Source organism: Empidonax traillii, unplaced genomic scaffold (assembly GCF_003031625.1).
Source record: "Empidonax traillii isolate 1590-97213 ecotype Southwest subspecies unplaced genomic scaffold, ASM303162v1 scaffold170:size2694500, whole genome shotgun sequence".
In the NCBI taxonomy this organism is placed as follows: Eukaryota; Metazoa; Chordata; class Aves; order Passeriformes; family Tyrannidae; genus Empidonax; species Empidonax traillii.
In genome coordinates this window covers 1,868,671-1,893,894 of record NW_020955363.1, presented here as the reverse complement: position 1 = coordinate 1,893,894, position 25,224 = coordinate 1,868,671, and the positions used below count along the sequence as shown (strand labels likewise).

The window sequence follows — 25,224 nt, the reverse complement described above, 5'->3', positions numbered from 1 at the left end:
CTCTTACACTGTTCATTTAGGTCAGAAACCTTTGCAGCGCTTAAATATTTCAAACTAATTCCACCAGAAAAGCCTCAAATAAGTAGTATTTTGTGGTTTTTTGGTAAAACTCTATCAAAGTATAAAGTTTGGCTAAGCCAATCTGAGCTGTAGATAGGAGAAAGTGGTACATTAGTACAGTGAGAGACTGATCTCACTATACTTGTAAATCAACAGATTAATGCTTTGGTGCAATATCATCCTCTCTCGCCCTTCTTTCTGCAAGTGAACTTTACATGGGCCAACTCTGCTCTCAGATGTGGCTCCAAAAATGGAGTAATTTGGATGTCATAATAAAATAAGCAGGATTTTTCTCCATTTCCTATAATTAATATATTCTTCATTAAATTACCTTACATCAGAGAGCCTATCTATGTTTCAGACCTTGATGAGCACACAATATCCTTCAAAAGATACTTTTTTGCTGTGTTTAAAGCCTTAACTATTTGAATGCTATTCAGTTCTCACAGAGATCATAAACTCCTTATTCAGGTAGAGTTTTCTACATAAAAGAAGCACCACTTCAGCAGATTATCATCCACAAACTTTTTCAATATATATCCAAGAGCAAATTAAACAACTAAAAGAAATCAGACAGATTTTATGGATCAAAGTAAATCAGGCAGTTCCTCATTTTGAAGCTAACAATGTTTATACATTGAAATACCTAAATCTACTGTTACTCCCGCTATGCAGGCTACACGGGAAAAAGAGATGGAAACCAAATAAAAGGGAAGAAAAATTCAGCTTCATGTTCTCTTGGAAGGAGGAAGGGATGAAGGTCCATAAGCAGCTTCTTGCATCGAGTTGCTCAAAAGAAATATGTGCTGGCTGCATGACAACCTCTGTCATGAACCATCACGGAAATGCTGAACCCGAAAATATAAACCACCTCCACAGCGAAAGTGACTCTACCAGTTGGCAGCAGTAATCAGGAACACCATAAATTTATTTATCATACTACACAAGCTGCCTGGAAGAAAAGGGAAGCAATCACTACATTTACTTTCTGCACAGCAGTGCAGAAAGAAATGCATGTCTGAGTCTATGTGATTTAACTATGATTACTCCAAAATCTCATCCTGTGAAACAGTCATTGACTAATCTCGGCATGTAGATGCAGAGACACTGATGGCACTGATCACTGTTTTTACATGACTATCAAGCAATTTATTTTGTTTTAAGCAGAAAGCAGTCCACCCGTCTTTGTCTGCTGGATTCAGTATACTCATTATTAATAAGTAATTTGCTTATATTAATTGCTTTTCTCATAACTTTCATCATAACCTTGTGCTTGTGGCATCACTGTTTGCTATGAAAATCATTACATATTAATGAATTATAAACAGCAAAAGGGGCTTCTTTTAGACTATTTTCTAATGCAAAATTTTTTTAATTTTCCCAAAACCTTCTTCATGTAAGTAACAAAGAAAAGGGATTTTTTTCATTCTGCTTTTTAAATGAGGAAAACAATTATTAGCCTTCAAATGACTGTGGACCATAGGAGGATCCTGCAACTTCTGTTTTCACCACCTGTCACATCCCCTTTCTTGTATTCACAGCTATTCACTCCTATGTTTAATTTTAATCCCCTAGCTAGTCCCGTCTATTTCAGCAGTATTAAGAATCACAGAATCATTTTTCCTAAATATTTCCTAATATCCAATATAAACCTCCCCCGGTGCAACTTGAGTCAGTTGCCTCTTGTCCTGTTACCTGGGAGAAGAGACCAACTCCCATCAGGCTACAGCCTCCTTTCAGGTAGTTCTAGAGAGAGAGAAGGTCTCCCCTCTCACCCTCCTTTTCTCCAGACTAAGCATTCCTGGCTCCCTCAGCTGCTCCTCATCAGATTCGTGCCCTTCACCATCTTTGCTGCCCTTCTCCGGACACGCTCCAGCACCTCAATGTCTTTCCTGTAGTGAGGAGCCCAAAACTGAACACAGAAATTGAGGCTGCAAACCCTTTGAAGCATAGATTAGGTCTTTCATTTATGAATAAAAATCAACCAACACAACAGAGATTCCTCAGAGCGCTCTGTACACGGGCACACGCAGGCGTCTTCTCATGCTGGACACACATGCTGCTGTGGCTGCTCCAGTGCCAGTGTCCATCCACAGCTGTTTGCTGACATGGAAAGCATCTTTCCCACCTATAATGTAAGCACATCAACAAGACTTGGTCACTTCTCAAAACCCAGCTGGACCCAACGCAATGGAAAATAAAGCCACAAGGTACAACACACTTGCTTGTCCAGCTCTACTCAGGGACCTGGGTAACGTGGGAAGATGAGCACACCACCACTTCTTCACTAAAATTGGTGCAATCAGCTATGTAAAGAGTAACGATTACTAATGTGCAAAAGCAGCTCTTTAGACCACTGTAATTTGTGTACTTCTGAGAGGAAATCCTGTTCTTTTGAGAGGACACTGTCTATACAAAATGTTTTTTCCATTTTTCTCCACTGCCCGTGGAGGGGAGAATATGACTTTGTCAGCCCAAATATAGATAGCAAAATCTCTGGTGTAGAAAGAGATTCACTAACAGCCAAGTACTTTTGCAAGTTTAGGTTATGCCATTTGTCATTTTTCGGACGACGAAGACACCCTGCACCTCTGCTAGACAGCATTGCCACCTCCACCGTGTTCAAACCATGACACATGCCAACGTATGTTACCTTAGCCATTCCAGTGCTGGCAAGGTCAGCAGGAATGCTCAGCAACCCCAGTATTTTTTTTCTTTTCATTTGCATCTTTTTACAAGAAATAGAAACCCTGCCTGGAGAAAGTGGATTCATTACAATGTTTCTCCTTTTCTTCTTTCAGGTATGGGTCACCAGAGGCAGACAGAGGTTAGACTGGGCTCATAAAAAGAGGCAGAACTTGTAGAGCGTGCTGCAAGAACTGTCTCATTTTCAACCTTTGCCCTGTTCTAAGTTAATATGAAAACTACGTGTGATTAATTTTTTAAAACTTGGAAAAGATGATGCCTAAGGCATCTCTAATCAACTTGATTGTGAGGTACATATAACTCTGCTGCAGTCCTGCATGGCAAATAAGTTACACAGAATTTTAATATAGCAATTACCACCTGCCACTTCAAGATAACGACTAGCTAGTAACCCATTTAAGACTCGTGTATGTGCATCAAGGGGAGGGGTAAATTGCAAGCTCCAGAGGAAGAGGCAGCAGAATGAGGTTTTTGCCAGATGAACTACCCCTTAACACTTCAAGGAGGGTAAAAGTAAAGTATGTCAAGACACTATGAAGCTAAATCAAGTCTATGGCAAGCACCTCTAGCTACACATAAATATCACTGTGTATCATTATGACACAGTGATGGACAAAATTTGGCAGAAGATCTTAAGTTTAAGGAAGAAAAATGCAAGAAGCTACTCTCAGTGGCAAAAAAACCCAAAACATCATTACCCATATAAGCACTGCTAGTTTCGCAACAGCCATAGATGTATTTAGAAAAACAAGAGGTGACAGTGAGAAAAGTTGTAATGTATCAGAAAACTGCAGCGTTTTCACCTGTGGGTGGATGCTGAGATAACTAATTTGTTGCAATGAATCCTCTGTGTTTTCTTTTTAGAGTATCAACCCAGCATGTGCACAAAATTCTATCCAAACTCTCAATCCTTGGTATTTTATATAGGACATATAAATAAAAACATAACTCTACACGTAAAAACACAACTCTACTTAAGATTGGTAGGATGACAACCATTTGAGCTATAGACAGCATGAAAATTCCTGTGTGAGAAATCTCACTAGAAATTTCTAAGCATGAGATTTGTCCTCCTCCACTAGATAACTGCAAGAAATTCCTAAAACAGAAACAGAAGCTGGAATATAGATTTAGAGTTTTCAAAAGATTTTTACAGATTTTGTCCATTCAATGCGATAAAATAAGTTCAGTAATAAAGAAAAATAAAAGGGAAGTTCTGTTACAGATTAAAAATTGAAAAAGAGTACTTTTTAAGGCAGAAGATCATCGAGTTACAATAAACTCAATGGAGTTGTAATAACACTAATGCTCCTTGCTCTGTTTACTGGTGAAGTGAGAAATGGAGTAAAATGGAGAAATTGCTGACAGCACCGAAGCAGTACAAATGATAAGAAAAACAAATTCCAAAGTCACAGTAGTACTAAACTAGGAGGCATTACAGTGCCAGAGGAAACCTATCTAAGTGAAAGCCATCTATGAACAGAGCCCTCTTATGAATTACTGTTTTCAACTCCTCAGGACAAAATACATGAGAAAAATTATGCTGTTACTGCAGATGAGCAGCAGTGGGAACTTCTACTCAGTGCATAAAAGAGGTCAAAGGAAGAATATTCAGTAACATACTTCAGAATGTCATTCCTGAACATCTCCAAAAATACACTTTTTATTACCATTTGCAGTTTTATGAAGATGTGGAGCTCCACGTCTACTCCACACCTGCTTTTGATCTTGTATACACAATCACAAACTAACAGAAACTGAGACAACTTAGCCCTGTATTCCTCGGGATTTTAAAGAATGACTTTGCAGAACAGATCTTCTGCTTAAAGCTTGGTTCATCCTGTTTTTAAAGCCTGCTTTCAAAAATACACATAAAGCGGGCGAACAGTTAACATTTCCCTTTTAAAGTCTACTTTTCACTGCATAGCTTCTGCACTGCTCCTCTGCTGAAAACTCTATATATGGATAAGCGTGGGAGATGGACATTTTGTAAGGTTGGAGAATAACATGATAAATTCCTCACTTTTGCCTAACTGCCTCATACTTGGATCCTCTTTCTGGAAACTGCATATCACTGCATGTCATGAACATCACGTCTAAAAGATTTGAGGTCCATGAGGAAGCCTTTTTATCTGTTCCATGTTATACAAGCATTTTTTACATCCATGTCATGTTAAGATTAATATTTGCAATTTCACAGAAACCTCATCGATAGTTTAAAGAATAGCAGAAGAAAAAACCTAAAGAACATTTAATTGTCACTGTCACATTCCCAGCGCTTGATACTTCTGTACTTAAAATTGTCTCCCCTAGCCCAGTAGTATACCTAAAGAAGAGTAAATATTACCAGAATAGAATGTAAAGAAAGAGGATCAGCTTAGGCTGCAACTGAGGTCAAAACATTCAGCAACTTCTAAAAGTGTAATAAGTACAGTAAGAAAAGATATAGAAAAATCCACCACAGAAGGGAATAGCTACGTATGAACGACCAGAGTAAAGGCTAAGCTGTGCAGTCACCTTGCTGCTCTGGCAGGGGGATGCCAAGGCTAGGTTTTTGCTGAACAGGAACCTGCTATGGCATGACAATAAGCACTTGTTATCTTGTATCCTGTGGATAGCTTTTGATACTGAAGTTTCTAACACATTTGGCCTTTTTTTTTTTTTCCCCACTATGTCAGGCAGTAAATTTTTTTGTGTTAAGAGTAATATCAAGCAATGACGGCACCACTATTTCAAGTTGTAGGACTGTAAAGCCATCTACATTCTGTTTCAATGCAGTTGAAACTACTGTGAGATAGTTCACAGCAGTAGCAGTTTCATGAAAGCCAAGTAATTATAGTTAGCTTTCCTTCAAAATGCATTCCATAGCTATAACCTGTGAAGAACTTCCTGCAACACGTGGAGTATCTCTGAAAGCCACACACTAGCCAGAATATTTCTGGTCTCCCTTTAATCCCACTGATAAGTTTCCAAAATTATGTTATAGTTCAATTACATTGTTCTTCTGGTAATATAACAGGAGATGAGGGTGGGTATTAAGTCATTGCTCAAGTCTGCATTTGCACTTCAGTTATAACAGGCTTTTTCATCACTGATGCAAGGGAGAGATGGTGCCACTTTTCAAATCCAACAGAGAAAGATGGAAAATTTCCACCCTATACAGCTAGTTTCTTTGGGAGCCACAGCAAGCAGGGCCCTGCAAAGACCTGAATCACCACAAATCCAGCCCTGGGCATACTCTGGGGTTCAGGGCTCTGGCTCCAGCTGCCTGCCCTCAACCTGTCTTCTGTTCTGCCTCTCTTGCCCAGGCAAGGCACCACTTTGGAAGAGACATGTACAGCCCTGTCTGCTATGGAAACATCTAGATCCCAGTCCCGGGACAGTTGCTGGGATATCATGTCCTTTTCAAATCTCCAGAGGAACAGACTGGACATCTATTATTGCTACAGACATCCAGCTCTGTTTGCTCTGTATCAACTCAGTGTATTCATCTGTAAGCAAAAATGTAAGAGAACTAATGTTTTGCATCTCTCCACACACAGACATCTCCTGATAGGTTCTGCTTCTCTTCCTGACTTCCTCTGCCCCTCTAGTTACTTCCCAAAGGCACCTCAGCTGTCCCTTTGCTGAAGAAGCTGTGTGCTTTCTTGAAGACACATCATCACAGAATGGATTAGGTTGGAAGTGACCATAGTGGGGTATCTGGTCCAACCTGCCTCCTGAAGCAGGGTCATCCCAGAGCACATGTCACAGGCTTGTATCCAGACTGTCCTTGAGTATCTCCAGCAAGGGAGACTCCACAACTTGTCTGGACAATCTGTTCCAGTGTGTGGTCACCTGCACAGTAAAGAAGTTCTTTTTCATATTCAGGTGAAACTTCCTGTGCATCAGTTTCTGCCCATTGCCTCTTGTCCTACTGCTTGGAACCCCTGAGATTAGCCTGGCTCCATCTTCTTGGCACCCTCCCTTCAGATACTTACAGACATTGATGAGGTCCCCTCTCAGTCATCTCTTTTCAAGGCTGAACAGGCCCAACTCCCTCAACCTTTCCTTATAAGAGAGATGCTCCAGTCCCTTAATCATCTTTGTTGTCCTCTGCTGGACCTGCTCCAGAATCTCCATGTCTCTCTTGTACTGAAGAGCCCAGAACTGGACAAAACACTCCAGGTGCACCTCAGCAGGGCTGAGTAGAGGGGCAGAATCACCGTCCTTGACCTGCTGGCAATGCTCTTCCTAATGCACCCCAGGATACCAGTGCCTTTCTTGGCCACAGGGGCACACTGCTGGCTCATAGACAGCCTGTTGCCCACCAGGACCCCCAGGTCCTTCTGCACAGAGCTGCTTTCCAGCAGGTCCACCCCAAGCCTGTCCTAGTAATGAATTTATTCTTCTCCAGGTGCAGGACCTTGCATTTACCTTTGTTGAATTTCAGACAGTTCTCTGCCCATCTCTCCAACCTCTCTAGGTCCTTCTGAAGGGCTGCACAGCTCTCTGGGGTATTGGCCACTCCTCTCACCTTTTTGTCATCAGCAAACTTGCTGAGAAGGCATTTACCCCCTCATCCAAGTCACTGATGAAAATACAGAGTCCAAGATCTGTTCTCTGATGCTCTCCTCCCTCCCTCTTTTGAGGATCTTGAACTCCACTGTTTTGTGGACCCCACAGCCATGGTCCAGGGAATTTATGTATGCCCCACCCCTGGAACTGTTCAAGACCAGCTTGGATGGGGCTTTAAGCAACCCGGTCTAGTAGAGGGTGTCCCTGCCCATGGCAGGGGGGGTTGGAACTACATGATCTTTAAGGTCCCTTCCAATCCAAACCACTGTATGATTGATTAACATGCGCCAAAGCCATGTCTTCCCTGTTAATGGTCAGCAGATCATCTGTGCATCACCCTGGCTGATCATTCCAGTGCTTGGAGCAAGAAGTTATTCTTGATGCCCTCTAGAAATCTCCTGGACTATTTGTGTTCTGCCATCCTGAAAGTAGATCTCAGGGTAAAACAGTGTGGTTTAATAGTGCAAATGGCAGCGTTAGGTTAATGGTTGAATTCTATGATCTTAAAGGTTTTTTCCAACCTAAAGGATTCTATGATTCTTTCAAAGAAACAACAAATTCAAAGTCCAGTTAGGATCAATAAGGATCATAGCAACTTCATAAAATTAACTGTGTCATTGACAGCATCATAATTAAATTTCTACTAAGACACTTGCATCTCAATGACCAGCAGCTCCTGCAGGCCCCCTGCTCCCCCATCTTCCTCCCTCCCTTCTCCATTTCTTTTGTGAAACTTGCCAAAACTTGCAAGTTTCTTAACAGACTCTTAAGAGACTATTGCATTTCAGGGGTGGGCAAAGTTGACTTTGTACAGCTCAGTCTTTCCATGTGCTGTGGAGGCTCATTAAGTTAAAGCAAGTACACCAATATGAGTTTTTTTTCTCTCAGAAGGCCCTTTATTATCTTCAGACTGTCCTGTGGACAACTCTTTCTAAAATCAAAGCTTTCAAAAAAAGAAGACAATTTCCCAACAGGATAACTTGCATAAATTTTTACTGTGTATTTTTTTCTAATATTCTAATTTTACAAATAGCCTTTCTTGGGCTCCAGATAGAAGCTCATGAGCTTCTAGCACATCCCAGTTCCAGGAGGCTGCACAAATTATTCATGTCTACGTACCTCCTCCTATCTACCAACAAAACATCACCACAGACACACTAAAGAAAGGTGCATAAAGTGAAAAAGTCTAATTGTAACACCTACCATACTCATACTGATATCCTGTTGTTCCACAGTTGCTTTCTTTCAACTGCAGGGCTTTTTGTATTGCATTTGGTTTGGTCTGCACAGGAGACAAAAGTCCTTTCCTACATCAAAATTATTCTGAATAAATCCACAGAAACTTGTGGGGACATAGCATCACCTAATCTGGAATCAGACTTAGGCACAAAGTCAGGATTTACAAATCTGGTTGTAAAATTTATGGCACAGTTTAATTAAAATGAGAGATGCTAGGGTGGATTCCCTCCCCCTTATTATAGTTTCATGGCCAGACTGCTGTGGTAATTGAGGATTCATCTTCTTCTTATGATCTTCTTCATAATTATTTTTCTTTGTTTATTGTTCAAACTGAGTTTTGTTTCCATCTTCCAGTTCATTTTAGAGATTTTGATCTTACTAGCAGCCTGGAGAGCCTCGTTTAATTCTTCTACATGTTAGGACCAAAAAGAATTAATTAAAAAGAAAAACTGGGAAGTACAAAGAAGGTTCGAAATGGGGGGGCTGAGAGCACAACAACAATAATTGCCAATAAACTCATACCTCATCAGCAAACAGAGTTATTGAGGTATTATTCCAAGCAGTATTCGCTTACCTGAGTAATTCTGCCTTTCCTGACTTGGTCTGGAAGAGAGTTCAAACTGTGTTTTGATGAGGCCCTCACACATCTAAATTTCCCATGTGATAACTTCAGGTCACATCGTGCCTAACAGGAGTCCTCACACGAAGAGTTTGTTCAAAACCAGGAGCTATTTATGTCACATATTGCCTTTATTCCCCCATTTTCATGGAAAAATTTCACCCAGCTTTACAGAGTCTTGCAAGGCTGAGAGTCCTTATGTCCTATGAGGGAAAATAATATTGAATACAAGGAAGCAACACATTAGTTTTTGTTTCAATGTGAAACAATTAATTTGAAAACTGGCATATATTTATGCATTTCTTTCTCCGAAAATAAAATGGAATTATTTGCTTTGACTATACAAAGCCATAAATGATTGACCTATTACTCACCTGTGGCAGACAACAGTTCTTGGCCAGCAGTTAACTACTGCATAGGTACTAAGGTAACTTATGATCTTTTTTCTGTACCATAGCTATTGCTATTTTTATCAGCTGTAGCAGTTGTCATATTTTAAGACAGTTTTGATACAACACGGAACCAAAGAGGTGTCCATTTAAACAACTTCTCAAAACCTTATTGCAATTTTTTCCTATGTACTCAGTTAGGCTCATCTTACGAAAAAACACAGAACAATTTAAAGAACACATAGCCCCTCTTTATGAACTGAAAACCCATATAAACTGAATATCTTCTATTTATAAGAGAAATTATGAGTTCTGATTTTGAAGTAGGCTACAGTTAAAATGTGTTAACTGAGGTATTCTTCCCTGATAATGGTGATAACCAAAATTTTATCTCCAAATTTGGCCTTGCTGATGTTTTAAGACTTTTTTAAAAGTGCTAGCAGATGTAAAGTACTACTCTGTCAGTAAGGGAAGAGGATATCAGAACCTGTCATACAAAAGATCTTAATAAAGCAGAAGAAGGGCCAGGAGGTCACTGTTAAACTCTCACAGCTTTAAGAGGAATTCATGGGCCTAGACACTGATGTCTCATGCATTTGCAATGCTTTCAGGTATCTTCCTGCCTCAGCTGATGTTCCAGCTGTGCATGGGTATCCCATAGATCCTGTATCACATCTGCCAACCATACAGAGGTTTCATCAGCAAATACAGGTGTCCACTACAGTTAAGTACCTGAATCACTTCCCTTTTATCCCTTTCACTGCCTGCACACTGCAAGCTTGTAAAAACATTCCTTGTGGCAGTACTACTCCTGATACTGCATCATCCATCACAGTCAACTGGCACTGGGACACTCAATATTTTGTCTTAGAAAAATGTGACATTTCCTCTTCTTCCACTTGTATAATGCAGTATTACCAAAAGGGCACACAGCATTTCAGCAGTGTCCTTGAGGTGTGTTTGTTCCTCAAATTTATGTATCAAAAGGACAGATCTCATTGCAAAGTGCTTCAGAACAAGGCGAAATTTAAAGAACCAAACTGCAGCTTCCATGGCGATGTTCCAACTGCATCCCTTGTCCAGCAAAAGGAAATCCAGGCACCTGGACTAGACAGCAGCTGTGGCATGTTCCCCCAGGCATCTGGAAAGGGGATCCATGACTCCAAGGCACACTGCAGAGTTCCTCTGAAAGTTACCTAGATGCCATTGCTTGTAACATTCAAAGTGCATTTCCTGCCTAATATTATCCCTGACTCCTGTGTTCCGAAGAAGTGAGAAGAAAGAAAGATTAGAATTTAGAAAACAAACAGAATTATTCTCCCTAACTACTGGGGTTTCAGGAGACTCTGGCAGATATTACCAGCGAAGACACTTGCTTTGAATTACAAAGAGCACCAGGGAGACAGATTTGTTAAGCTTTCCAAATTGCTTTTGTTCCATTTCCACCAAAGAAATCACAGTGCTCAACACTTCTAATTTTCAATCACGGCGAGGCAGCCTTGATCCCATAGTCTCTTATTAATTTTTCCTTCTCACCATCCCAAGCAGCTGCATTAGTTCACCATTTTTTAACATGTTTTCATCCTGCATGATCTAGATACCAATGGCCAAACTGAGAACTTCTATTACAGGTATCAAATTGGATGAAGGGCTTCAAACTGCTTCTATTAACAGAGAACAGTTGATCATTTATTAGTGATGTGCTTTCAGCTTGAGACACTGCTGCTGTTTTGCACCTAAGAGGCAATTCAGCCTCCTAGACATTTTTATGCCTCTTTTATTTCAGACTCTTAGACATCTTTAACCTTGCCTAGAGCCAAAAGGTCAATACATTGGAGCTGCATTATAACATAAATAACACACAGATGTCTTATTCCACAGATGCATCCTGAAACAGAGCAACGCACAGCTTTTTTCTTTAGTTAGAGCTATTTATGACCAATACACACACGTGCTTTCAAAGACAGTGAAGGGAAAGAGGGACCTTTTTAAAGAATAGGGTATACTCAGAAATAGCTATTGTAGTAATTATACTACTACATTAATATTCATTTGTCTTGTAGGCATAGACAGTAAGACACAGGAAAATCAGGATGTGTCAGGTTTTGTATCAAACCATTTTTAATTCCATACCTTCATGTTTGCTTCTTACATGACTGTGGCTGTAGACATGGTTTTTCTTATGGAGAACAGAAATTGTTTGCAATACGACAAACCAAGAGAGGCCAGCATTTTCAAGCAAGCCTGGACATCCAGTAGGTGAATGTTCATATTCCCATCTTTTGGCTCCTCAGGCTACTACTTCTCCCGGGTCTATGACCATTCTGAATTTCCCCAAAACATATATTTATCTGTCAACATTTCAGTTTAGATGACTAAGCTTTGGCAGGTCACAAAAGGCAGGCTTCATAATATTCAGCTGTAGATTGCATCATAGGCTCTGTTAAACAGACCACAGAGAAAAGAGACATTCTTAGGGCCATGGCCATTTGATCTTTTTCACATATCTACCTTTAAAATGAGATCAGTCACGCCCCAGACATTCATCCTTTTTTCTGCTGCTTGCAAATGGAGTTTACTCAGGTACACACCACCAAACTCTATGTTTGAGCAAATCAATCTCAGTCAAAGGGCAAACTTCCATGGAGGGTTGGGTGGAGGTCCCTGAGCCAGCAGTGACCAAGGTGGACAGAGAGAGACAGAGTAAAAATAGCCTGGAACCCAGGAGCAGCAGAGTGCTGCACTCAGGACAGCAAATTCTCCCTTCCAGACATCTCTGCTTGCACAGCCACCTTCCCAAGGAATGCTCCTCCAGATGAAAAAAATAACATCTTATTCCTACTTGTTGAGTTTAAATAATCTCATACTATTCAATTTCAAGTGAGGCCCACAAATATACTATTTATAGTGACTAATTGCTGTCAGAATGCCTTCAGGTATATATTTGAGTTTCAATTATATTTTAAATGTCTAGGAAAAAAAAGATTTTTTCATAATGATAAAAAAATATTCAACAATAAAAAGTAGATAAATGCCCCTTGGACTGTAGAACTGGATTTTTAAAAACCTGGTGCAAAGCTTGTATTTCAGTATCACTGGATGGTTAAAGGTAAATAATTGTTTCATTTTTTTAACAAGCTGGATAGCTTGTTGACTTTACAGGTATAGATCATTATACCTCACTTCTAAAAAGGAGGTCTGCAATCCTACATATCACTTTATGAAAACACAGGTTAATTTACAAGACCACACACTTAAAGATTTCCAGAAATGAATTAAAACAAAAATAAAGAAAAATAAAATCCTACCCCAAAAAAATCCATCTAAAAACTTTCCTGCAACAGAAGTCCCTATAAACAAATAGAAGTAACAAATCACCCTCTAACAGTATGGAATTAAATAAAGTCTTTCAAATAAAACAAGATTACTTAAACCATTGAGAAAGGAACTGCTGTCATGTTTGGATACGATTTCAAAGCGAAACATTTTGCAACTGGTGACTTAAACAGGAAAGGTTTTGCTGATCTTCTCTCTGTGGCATTTATGAGCTTCATTTCTATCTTCTTTAGGTGCTTATGGGGGTAGGAACAATAGTTATTAAGAAATATTTATTTGAGGATCTTTGTTGGAGATCTTCATCAGATTTTTTTTTTTTAAGTATCTGAGATTTGTGGTTAAAATTATTAATAACTGGTAAACAAAAACCAGTTATCTGTATTTGTTTCCTCTGCTTAGAGTCTGACTATTTTCAGGGAATATGCTTTGGATGTGACATCATGTGAAATCAGACTGCATTTGCTTTAGGAATGTCTCCAAGCTGTAACAAATTCATTGGCAGTTAAAATCCCTTCATAAATTAATGGCTCCTGCAGTTATGTTGAGAAAAATTAACTTCAGAAACTGTTGAGCCAGAGATCCATGACAATAATTTCCAGAACAAGTCTGATCACTCTGCAAACAGCACTCCTTCTCTAACAACTGTCAGTACTGTAAATTTAGCATTAGAACTCAAACATACAAATCATGTATTTTGCTCCCAGCACACCACCAAAAAAGAAAAAAAGGAATGCATGTGCTTCTTGTCTCCTGAGGAAGGACAGAATCATACTTGTCAAGGTCTGACATCGCACGTCATATAATGCCTGACCCTTCAGATGTCCACTAGGATTAACTACTCCTCTGTGTAATGACTAAATTTCAAGAAGTAATGAAAAATGAGAGAGAATAATGGGATGAATTGGAGAGCGGAAAAATACATTAAACTTCCTGCCTACAGCCCATGTGCTCAAGTGGGGCTGGCTGACTTCTTGATTTTGCTTAGTTCCTTCTGTTCTCAGAGAGAAACTGGGGCTGACCCTACTCACAGACTTCCATGGTCTCTTCTGGAAGCTTCAATTCTTCAGCTATTAAATACCATAACAAACTGTAACATCTGCTCAGGAGAAAACATCCCCACCTTGCAGGAGAAGTAATTTTATTGCTCTATAGACCTCATTCCCTTATAATTATCAGAGCTATAGGAAACTAACACCAGCCCTACCACACAAGGTACCCAACATGCCAGTGCTCAGCAAAACACTTCTGGCTAGTAACAGAGTCAACAAATAAATGTGTAGTGTTATAACAGCTTTGTCTACCTACTTTAGAATTCACCAGATATTAGTCATTTGTTTTGCTTCTGTGAGCATCACAAGGGGAGGAATTTAAAGAAAACCTTCTATAGAAAAAATTAAGCTCATTTAATACCTGAAAATTATTTTAGCTAAGGAATTTCACTGTGTGGCAGCTGTTTCACACCTGGGATTTTCCTTCTTACCTCAGCAATGCATGATAGAATAGTTTTCCTAAAAAATAGTAAATCAGTTACTTTTATCCACATTTCTATGCTCTTCTCCATTTCTTTGAAATATGGATGGTCAGCCTAGGATGTAGTTCAATATGGCCAACTTATGGACTATATTTTATACAGGATCCATTCAAATCCAGTACAACTTAAAAAAAAACCCCAACAAGCAAATACTGATGTCTTTTTGTTGGTTCTATCAATTTCCTGAAGTTACTCTTGAAGATTTATGACTATAAAAGGTAAAAAGCTAGAAAATACTGCAGAAGAAAATCGGATTTTTTTAAATTATTTTAATAGGAAATATGCCACAACAAGTCAAGCATTAAGCACTTTCAGGATTTTCTTTCTCCCTGGTTAATTCCCTTGCTATGGATTTTGGTTTTATAGAGAAGTTAATTTTGCTGTTTGGATCACTAAAAACATATTACCAAATTTGATAATTTTGTTATTAGTTATGTATCTCCTATTGTCCATCAGTATGTTCAAGGAAATAGAGTTTGAATAATTTGGCATTTTATCTTAATAGAGGGGAAAATGGCTTTTTCTAATCAGGACTACATAGACACAAACATCTGAGTGAAAAATTTCCAAGCTTCCAAAACGGGGTTAGCTTAGTTGAAGGGCAGCTGGAGTTTTGACATACTTCTCCTTTTACCAGGGTGTCCATAATAAGGCACATATCAAGACTGCCACCTGGACAACACATTTTTGAGTTGGGCAAGATATCTGCATTCTGAGAAAGCTCTCAGTCACTGAGTGACAGCAGATATTGCAGCCACTCATCCTTAAAGAAAACATATTTTCTGTTAATACCCACAAGTGCTCTGCTAACAGGAATTTCCAAAATCTGGATTATAATGGTTTCAACATGCTTTATTGATCTATTTTATTTCTTTATTGGAGTGCCTCTAGAAGCAAGATGATCTCTTTTATATAATGTCCTGACCTTCCCCTAAGCTTGGCAAAATCTCAACTGAAAGTATGGATGTCATGTAAAAATAGACTTTGAAAAGGCTTTTGAAAAATCATACTCCAGCTAAAGGTCACTGAATACTATTTAAATTATATAAAGGGACTGGGAATTAAGATTATGCACCTTTGGCTGTTTTCCTGCTTCACAGAATGTGAGGACAATTAATAACGCAAAGAGCTTACAGTATTTAATGATGCAAAGTGCTTAGCAGAAATACCCATACTATTTCCAAGACACCACAACAGAGACTAAACCATCAGAGACTGAACAGTTTTGCTATTCTGCCTGCACAGGATTTAATTGTTCCTTCATGACTTTTGAAGGCACTGCACTCACAACTTCTTTCCTGAATAAGACAAAGATAATCGAAATTCCTCCTGCTTAATCATCTCGGAATCATTCTGGGTTAGAAAGGTGGGTTTAAAGGTCACCTAGTCCAACTCCCCTGCAATGAGCTGGGATATTTGCAAGTATATAAGGTTGCTCAAAGCCCCACCCAACCTGGACTTAAACAGTTCCAGAGATGGGTCATCCACGACTTCTCTGGGCAACCTGTGCCAGTGTTTTACCACCCTCTTCCCAGTACCTAAATGAAACCTGCCCTCTTTCAGTTTAAAGCCAAACGTTTGACAACTCTGGGTCTCACACTCATGTAGGTGCTTGTTAGAGAGAGGAGAGAGGCAGGAGCTGCAGAAGTCGGTATGTTATTGTAACACTTCCCTGAGGCACATGCTCAGAACAACAGATCTGAATGGGGAAAAGGATGGAGCATAAGAAATAAAAAAACCTTCAGAGATGATAAAGAAAACATTTAGTTGACAACTTCACTTGCAGGCCCCCAGCAACAGTTCTTAGAGAAGAAGTTGAAAAAACATAAAGCTGAATGTATGAAAACAAAAGTTGGGGAAGACCGATAGGACAGAACGAGTTAGAATTGCTGGGCAGTTCAGGACTTGGGAATAGCAATGCTTTCTCTCTTCCTCACCCTCCTTCCAAGGCAGGTCATTCCTGTGGATTTTAATCCCTTGGCACAGTGTAATTAGACATGCTGGGACTCGATGTGTAGCAAGGGTTTCATGGAAAAGCGGTTTGGAGGAGTCTTCGGGGAGTCTAGTGCAAGCCTGTCCATGGCTGTGGTGCCTTTTGCACCCTAAACTCCATGCAAGCCCACGGGAGGCTTGGCAGATGTTTTGGTTATCTTCATCCATTAATCTTAGGCAGAACAAGAAAGAGACACCCTACTTGGAAGGACAGGAACAGGGAAAGCACTTGAAGGAGTAAGCACACCACATCTGACTAATGCAGTGCCTAGTACTCACTTCAGAGAGATAGAAACAGACTGAATATCTGATGACCTTTATTCACATCTTTTTATACTAAAAAAACCACCCCAATAAATAAAATTTGGCCCAAACCTATGCCAACTCCTACATTAAATGGAGACTTGCCTGAGTTACACATACTAACCCGATCAAATATTTCTTACTCTAGAAGCCAAATGATTCAATAAATCTGGGATAATGAAATAATCTAGCTAATAGTCTAAATCAACTGACAGCAAACAACCACTTATTCATTTAGGGGGGTTCTACAAAAGAAGGAAGAGAAAATGAGCAGATCCAAATAGAGAAGTGGAACATTTTATTTCAGAGGTTATCAAGTTCTTCTGGGGAACTTGAACAGATTTTTCCAAACTATCGTGCAAGTATACTTAGTGCATAATTAATCTGAATTTACCCCTGTACTTCTACTTGGTTCATTCTTGGCAGACTAAAAATTAGTGAAGAGATACATCAGGACTAATGTTTTTCTGTGCCAAGGTATATCTGATTTGCCATCTTAAAAGAATAATAATCTCATAGCTTCAAAAACATTGGGATATGAATTAGCTGTAAGAAAAGCATGGGGATTTTGACAGAATAAAGTTTTAAAGTATAAGGATGTGCTTCACTGGGACTGCTGCTATTTCCCCACCTCCACGCCCACCATGCACCATTGTGGCCACCTGCATCTTTAATTTTCCACTGCTCAGAGTGGCTGGGAGTTGAGAAGAGCTCCACTCCAGATTTTACCCTCTGGCAGGAGCTGAGTACCATCAGTACTATCTCTGCGCTTCTCACTCGCTAATACATAAAAATAAGATGCAACGGCTGGAAAACAATTAAAAAAAAAATACAAAGAGAACCAAGGAGAAAAATTTCAGTTTCTGATGAAACCTTTCACAATATGGTTTGTCCCACTTACCCATATCTCCTCAATTTTCTGACGTTCTTCCTCATTATTCATGTTGGCTGAGCACGTACTGCCACAACATCCCACAGCAAGGTTCTTTTAGCTCCACTTCCAGTACAACTACCCTCCAGCATAAAAGACAAGAACAAGCATCTGTCTTTTCTTTTTAATGGATTTCATACCAGGAGGACAGGTAGTACTACTTAGCAACGTTATTTTTGTCATCATAAGCAGGAACAGAAGAGGTTTGAGCTACATCTGTATTACCATGCTTGGCAGGAGTGCATACGCTCTCGCAGTTCTGCATTTGCATGTGTCCCAAGTCGTTTTTTACTCCAAAAATCTAGTACAAAGTCTAGTCCTTTCTGTACAAAGGACACTACGGTTGACCCCAGCACACAGTCTAGATGTAGTTTAGGTAAAGTCCTGAAGCACGCCACCAGATAAATTTCATTAGGCAAATCAACTTCTATCTTACTTGAATCTGGGAAGTTGATCCAGAAAAATACAAGCACAACTGACAAACTTCAGCAACTTCTCCTTTAACAATAAAGACTTTGGTTGTGACTGAAATTTCTCAGAGGCTGGCAAGACTTTTCAGATGATTGGCATTCCTCAGCCTGTAGGCTGCAAGACATCAGGAAATCATCCTACAGATGAAAACCAGTCACCAGACAAATTCAAATTACAGCTAAATTTTTTAAGTTAACTATTTGGCATACAGTGTCAAGGACTGACATGGATTTTTGCCCATCATAGCTGATCCTTACATTGAGAACAACAGGGATACCCTAAAAGAGGGTGACCAGGCTAACCTTGTAGCATTTGGATGGGTCACTGCTGCCTGCAGCTGCACAAGCACTGTCTTAAAGATATGAAAAAGGAAAAGATTTCCTGAAACATTTTAGAAAACTAGTGACAACCCAGTAAGGTGGGGAAGATGTCAGAAAAACTGAAAATGCAGGAGGAAAAGGGGGCTGTTGGAGTTTCATGTGCTGAAGGCTGGAGAAAGCATCACACAGCTCAAGCTCATCTACTAGGAGAAGTCTGCATTTGCAATAAGCAAATATAGCCTGTGGGCACATGTCAAGCAAAGCCAGAACCTTTGATCCTGTAAACCTCAGCCTCACTGAGAACAACGAGCAGCAACTCTCAGTCTGGGAAGGAGATTTTAATGAAGGGCAACCTGTGACCGCAGGGCTCCAAGACATGCAGCAGCAGATGAAAATTAGACAGCTGAAGCTGCTACCACTCCCCGCCTTCCTCCCCACCTGCCTAACAGATGTTGCTGCCCCCAAGGCAGGGATGTCTGATCCACTCATGAATCAACTCCTAACTCATCCCACTTTCCAGCCCCGCATTTTAAGGTAACCTGACATCAAAGTTAGTTTACAAAATTGGGATGGAGCAGACTGATACAGGCAGTAGCAGCTTTAGGGGTACAATGCTAACTCACTTCTGCATTCCTGACAAAGCCTGAGCTGCCAGCTGAAGGACCAAGATGGTAGTTCTCCATCCTTGAAGCAAGCCCCAGCAGAGTGGGGTGGTTTTGCTCTGTCTAAGGTCCAACTTGTGTCTTACCTGCAAATTTCCTCCAGGTTTCAAAAAGGTCAGAGATTTGGGGGAGAATTCACGGGCACAGGGAGATTTAAGCTCCACACAAAGGCTGAGTCCTTCCTTCAAGCACAAACTCACCCCTAAACATGTGTCCTTTTATGCAATAGCAGTGTTTTGGTATGTTTCTAAGACTAACCCAAAATAATAAATTTAATGCTTACTGATCTATGTCCACACATGAACTAGAGTCTCAATAAGCATCTTCAAGATATTAATAGTTATTCTTTTATATTTCTACTATGAATTCACTGATTATTTTTATTATTATTATTAGGTTTTTTAAAATAACTACTTCAGTAGGGGCTCGCTTTTTTTCCCAATTTGTTTGTACATTTGCCTGTTTGTACATGAGGTCTTCTTCACGTGCAGAAGCTTGGGCAAAGTTTGCACAGTAATATGCCTTGGAACAAAATGGAAACAAAAGCAGGCAAAAAACATCACATTCCTTTCCTCTGCAGACACCAAGGTCAGTGGAGAAGGAAGGGGAGGAGGTGCTCCAGGTGCCGGAGCTGAGGTTCCCCTGTAGTCCGTGGTGCAGCCCATGGTGAGGCAGCTGTGCCTCTGGAGCCCCTGGAAGACCACAGGGATGCAGAGATCCACCTGCAGCCTAGGCAGGACCCCACACTGGAGCAGGTGGATGCCCTAAAGAAGGCTGTGAACCTGTGGGAAGCCCATGCTGGAACAAGCTCCTGGCAGGGACCTCTGGACCCATCAAGAGTGGAGCCCATGCTAGAGTAGGTTTTCTGGTAGGACTTGTGTCCCTCTTAGGGACCCACGCTGGAACGGGCTCTTCTTGAAGGACTGGACCCCATGGAAAAGTGACCCACACTGGAGCAGTTCATGAAGAACTGTAGCCCATAGGAAGTACTCACACTGGAGAAGTTCATGGAGCACTCTCTCCTGTAGGAGGGACCCCACACTGGAGCAGGGGAAGGACTCCTCTCCCTGAGCAGCGGCAGAAACAACAACATGTGATGAACTGACCATAACCTCCTTTCCTTGTCTCCCCTGTGCCACTCAGGGGGGAGGAGGTAGAGTCTGGGAAGGAAGGAGGTGTGGGGGAAAGGTATTTTTTAAGATTTATTTTACTTCTCATTATCTGTTCAATTTTGATTGGTAATACATTCAATTAATATCCCCTCGTTCATTGTGTTTTGTCCTTGATGGTAACTGGCTTGTGATCTCTCCCAGACCTTACCACAAATCATGAACCTTTTATTTTATTATCTCTCCTCTGCGTAATTGCTGAGGGGAGTGGTAGAGTGGCTTTGGTGGGTGCCTTTGACAGTGGTAGCTCTTGGGACAGCACACTGAGTTAGGCTGGCCACTGCCTTGTGAAACGTTTTGACACCTGAAACTTGGGAACAGATCACAACTTCACTTCTGTCATGCCCAAAAACTGCTTGTGCTTTTAAGCACCAGTTGCCCGAAATTACTAATCCCAGGTCCAAGGAGGTGGTAAGAGCCGTGGGGTCTTAATCAGTCACTGGCCACTCAAGACCCACTTCTACCTCACTGGGAATTCTGTACTGAGCTACAGAGAATGCTGGACCACAAACATGCTTCCAATTGTACGTGAGCAGTACAGAAACTACCTATTAATTTCTACAGCTGTGTGCTTAGCAGGAAAAGTCTGAACTGCAACCTGATTTCACTCACAAAATAATATCATTTACACATAAAATTACAAGAATTATTTTACACTTTGTTCTTCCGCCAAAACAAGTGGACAACTTTGGTTGGTATCCCAGGGACTGTATCCTTGCTGAGCTCTAAGAGGAATATTCTGAAGGCAACAGACTGTTCTTTAGTTATATCTATCTGAATGAGAGCCAAAGAAGTAACCCTAGAAAAGACAGCCATTACAAAAAAAGGGGGAAATAAACTTTTTTAGGGAAGAAAAAACTAAACACAGTAAGGATATGGAAGTATGTGGAACCCTGAGCACACTGATCTCAAACTCTGTTCCTTAAAGAGTTCCTGTTCTATTTGCATGTGGACCCAATAGGTATGACAAGATTATTTATAACATATAATAAAAGCACAAATTTAGGTCCTTATAAAAAGTTAGTGATATTGAGCTTAGGTTCTTTATACAAGACAATATCTGTTACTTTCCTAAACATTTACCAGATTGCAGCTAAATTTATTTTTTCATATAAAATGAAAGTGTGCCTGGCCCAACTTTTTTTTATTTTATTTTTTATGCCATATTAAATCACTCCAGAGACAATGATGACAGAGTGGTAAATATTTAAGATTATATCTTCTTTCCTACAACATTATTCTTTTCCCTCTCCATCAGATCTACTGTCAAATAACTCAGTTCCCACTTTTATTCTCACTTTTCAAACACTCTCAGCATCTCAGTTACACTAAGACCATCAGATTTCATCAGAAAGACGAGCAGATACCAAAAGTCTGAGAGAGCACTTCCTGGAGTCAACAAGAAACACTGCCCTCCCTTAGACTGGCTCAGCATTAAGCTCCAAATATTTATTGCCACTTCTAGAGATCTCATGCCAGAGCTTTCAGTAACAGTCATTACAACAAAGTGTTTATTGGAAAATGACAACAGTAAATAAGTGAAAATAAGTCCAGATAGAACATTTAATACTCATAACCCTTCTCCTATCTAGGGATTGCTAGAAGAACAAAACAAGTATTTCTTCCCCTTTCTCCATCTAAGAAAAAGACTCACAAAAGACTTCAAACAAAGCTCAGGGGAAACATTAGGAAAGGAACATCATCCAGCAAAGCTCAGATAATCCTGAAATTATTATTCTGTTCTGTAATTCCCAGCAGGTTGACAGCTACCTTTCAAGAAACAATGGTGAACAGGTAGTCATACACTTCCTACAAAAAAAACCCCCAAACCTCAACCAGTTATGCTTAGATACAATGGCACAAGAAAATTTCTAGCTGTCATCCACAAATATTTCTTGAGAGAAAGCTTTTGTGTTTGCACTTCTCTGATCCCTTCTTGGATCAAGCAGGGGTTTGTGCTGGTTAGTTGATTGGTTATGGACTCCTGCTCCTGCCTTGTTCCTCCTATATCATGGACTTGACTCGTTTGAAATTCTGATGCAAATCACAGCACTATGCCAAAGCTCAACATTCCAGAGATCTGCCTTTAGCCATAATTATAGGCTCACCTTTGTGCTCTCTACTTTCAGGGGCAGCAGTTGTTGTAAATTACCGCAGGAAGAAAAACAAAATAATCAGAAAACAACAGCAGCATTCTTGAAGGGGCACCAAACAAGCTACAAGTTTGTCCACTGACAATTTCCTCCTGGATAACCCAGACCAGGAGGTAAAAACAAATGCTGGCTAAAGAGAGCATACAGGGAAAAGGTTTCCATTAACTATGCAACAGAAGAGAACTGTGTGGACAAGTAATGTAGGAAAATCACCGAGATAACCAGCAGGACACTGGGGACATGCAAGAAATTACTAGATGCTAGTCAGAGAAGCAAATTTCTGAAAAGGATGCAATTTTGTTAGCTAAACATACTTCCAAGTGCTCAGTAACTTCTGCTCCCTATTCGCTTCCTTCACAGGTAGAAAATACTTTGTTATTAACATAAATCAGAGCTTTGATGATGTCACAACATGACTTTCCTTAAGCCCTCACCCCAACTTGCACAATCAAAACAGACAACTTGAGAAAAAGAAACAGAGAAAAGGGGAGCATCCGAATCATGTTGCTCAGGCAGATCTGGAGCAGAGTAGCAGTAACAGCACAGGCAGTGGCAGATCCGCAGATGATTCCACACATCCCATGCAGTAATCCCAAACAGTTTTTTCCAGTCTGATTCAATTTTTGGTCTACCAGATGGATACTGATATTACCAAAAAGATTCATGAAGGATTTCTGAAGGAAGCTCATGTCCACAAACAAAGTCAGCTTCAATGGTAGCTGAGAAGAGACTATATCCCACCATTTCCAGACCTATGAAGAACTGAGTACTGTACAAAGTACTCATAAGTAGTATTGGCACATAACAACTTTTCATCTAGTTTAGATGTCACCTGCATGTTTCTGTTTCTTTTCTACGAACAGTGTCATGGAAGCCATGGTAGTGGAAATCCAAAAGCTCCGAAAGCAAGCAGTACAGGCTGAGAAAAAAAAAACAAAACCAAAAAAATGTACTCTTGTCCAAACATCACTGCACTTATGTGACAGATTCTTGAAAGTTTACCATTTGAATGGTGTGAGTTCCTGATTTCTACAACAAATTCCATTAGCAGCATTCTGACCAAGAAAATGCCATCCTACAAGACACATAATTTTTAAGGTTCTAGGAATACATAATGCCAGGTATTGGTGAACTGCAAACCTGTTCCATTTTCTTAAAGCTAAGTATTCTCTGACTCTTCTCCTACAGTGCTGTAAACCAGGAATAACTTCAGTGAATTTCCATGAGTTGCAGCCATCTAAGATAGAGACAGTCTGAAGGTAAGCTGCCTGTTTAGTAATCTTTATTGCTAAATGGCAAAATGGAAAGTAGTTTCAGAGTGTCCTTGCCTTGTTTTTTGCCTGTTTAACAAAAATATACTTGCAAAGAGGCTTTCAATCACTTTCTCCAAGTACAACAGCAATTAAAGTTATTTCAGAACTGCTTTTGGAGAGGTAGGTAGGAAAAGCAGCCTCAGCAAGGTATCCTTCCTTGTGAGCTCTGTACAACTGAGAGAGGTAACAAAAGTTTCCATTTCCTAATATTCTTCCTAATTCTGATCCCAGTCTTGTGATTTCTGTTGATCTCTGTTGCAGGCTACTGAAATAAAGACTTAATGGAACTATAAGTGGGACTTTCTAAAAATAGCCCAGTGTTATCTACTTCTTCAAGAGCTATCATATATGCTGTATGAGGTAAGAAGCATATCCTGGCTGTAACTGCTGCTGAATTGACCATAACCAAAGAGCAAAGCCAAAGGAAATTTCTTCACTGCAACATGTCTGAGGTGTAAGTATGAAAGCTGAAGAGAGGAACTGAACACTGTTTAAAAAACCAACCAACCAAACAAAAAATAACAGATAAACTATACTTGTTTCAAGGATTTAACCGCTTCAAAAGTGATAAAAAATAAAAAGAATATGACAACATGCATAAATAAATAGATTGTGTTGCTGCTTTATCTGCAATGTCCCCTAGATGATACGCAGACAACAGCTTGCCTGCATTTTGTACTTCTTTTTTCTTCTCCAAAATGTCAAACATTTTCCTCAGAAGCACAGGGACTCTACCAAAGAGACCGATGAGATTTACGCTCAAACTGATTCTTTGCTAGAACAATTAAGCCATACCCCAAGACCTTCATAATCTCTAACAGTCTATATGTATAAAACTAGCGAGGCACAGACTTAAAACCACTGTATGTTAAGCCACAAAACCAAAATTATCTGGACTGAGCATTCTCAACTGGTGACGTTCCCACTGCGCTCCTTCTTCTGACAGTGCAATATCGGAGGTGAAAAGATGGAGAAAGGGATGGTTCCAGCCAAGGTGATAGACAATAATAATCCATTACCCTTCAAGAACAAGGAACAGTTTTGCATAAAGCTGAGCCTCTTTCTGACCATCTGGATATTTAACCTCCGTATCAGAGACATACTAATGACAATAAACAAGGGTACAAAGGCAATGAGTTTTCCTAGACTTGGTGTGTGTATGAGCTCCAGCTACCTTGGGGTTAGAAATCTAAACCAACGAGGAAGTCAAGCTGCATGCAAGTAAAAGTGGTTTTCCTGGGACTTAAAGACTCCCTAAAAAGCACAGAGAGAGATAGGCAATAGAGCAAGCAAGGGTCTACAAACACGGCAATTCGATTTTGGACTGGCACGCTCTTTTGATCCTTTATTTAAAGGACAAATGAATTCAAGCTAGGTTAAGGCAAGTTATTTTTGTCAAGTGCTCTGTTACACTGTCAGATTTTATTCACACAATCTGAGCAATAAGACTGATAGAAATCAAAGTTTATCTGA

General features: G+C 40.0%; 1 protein-coding gene and 1 long non-coding RNA gene across 2 annotated transcripts in view; one reads left to right on the top strand and one right to left on the bottom strand.

Moving 5' to 3' along the window:
• The window catches only part of SLC7A11 (solute carrier family 7 member 11), a 90,639-nt gene extending 78,700 nt beyond the window's left edge, over positions 1 to 11,939 (bottom strand). Inside the window, exon 1 of the mRNA XM_027885716.1 lies at positions 11,704 to 11,939. The gene's annotated coding sequence lies outside the window, so the exon portion shown is untranslated. The remainder of the gene's footprint in view (positions 1 to 11,703) is intronic.
• Positions 1 to 25,224, top strand: part of LOC114058394 — a 350,005-nt gene that overhangs the window by 271,624 nt on the left and 53,157 nt on the right. The window lies entirely within an intron of this gene.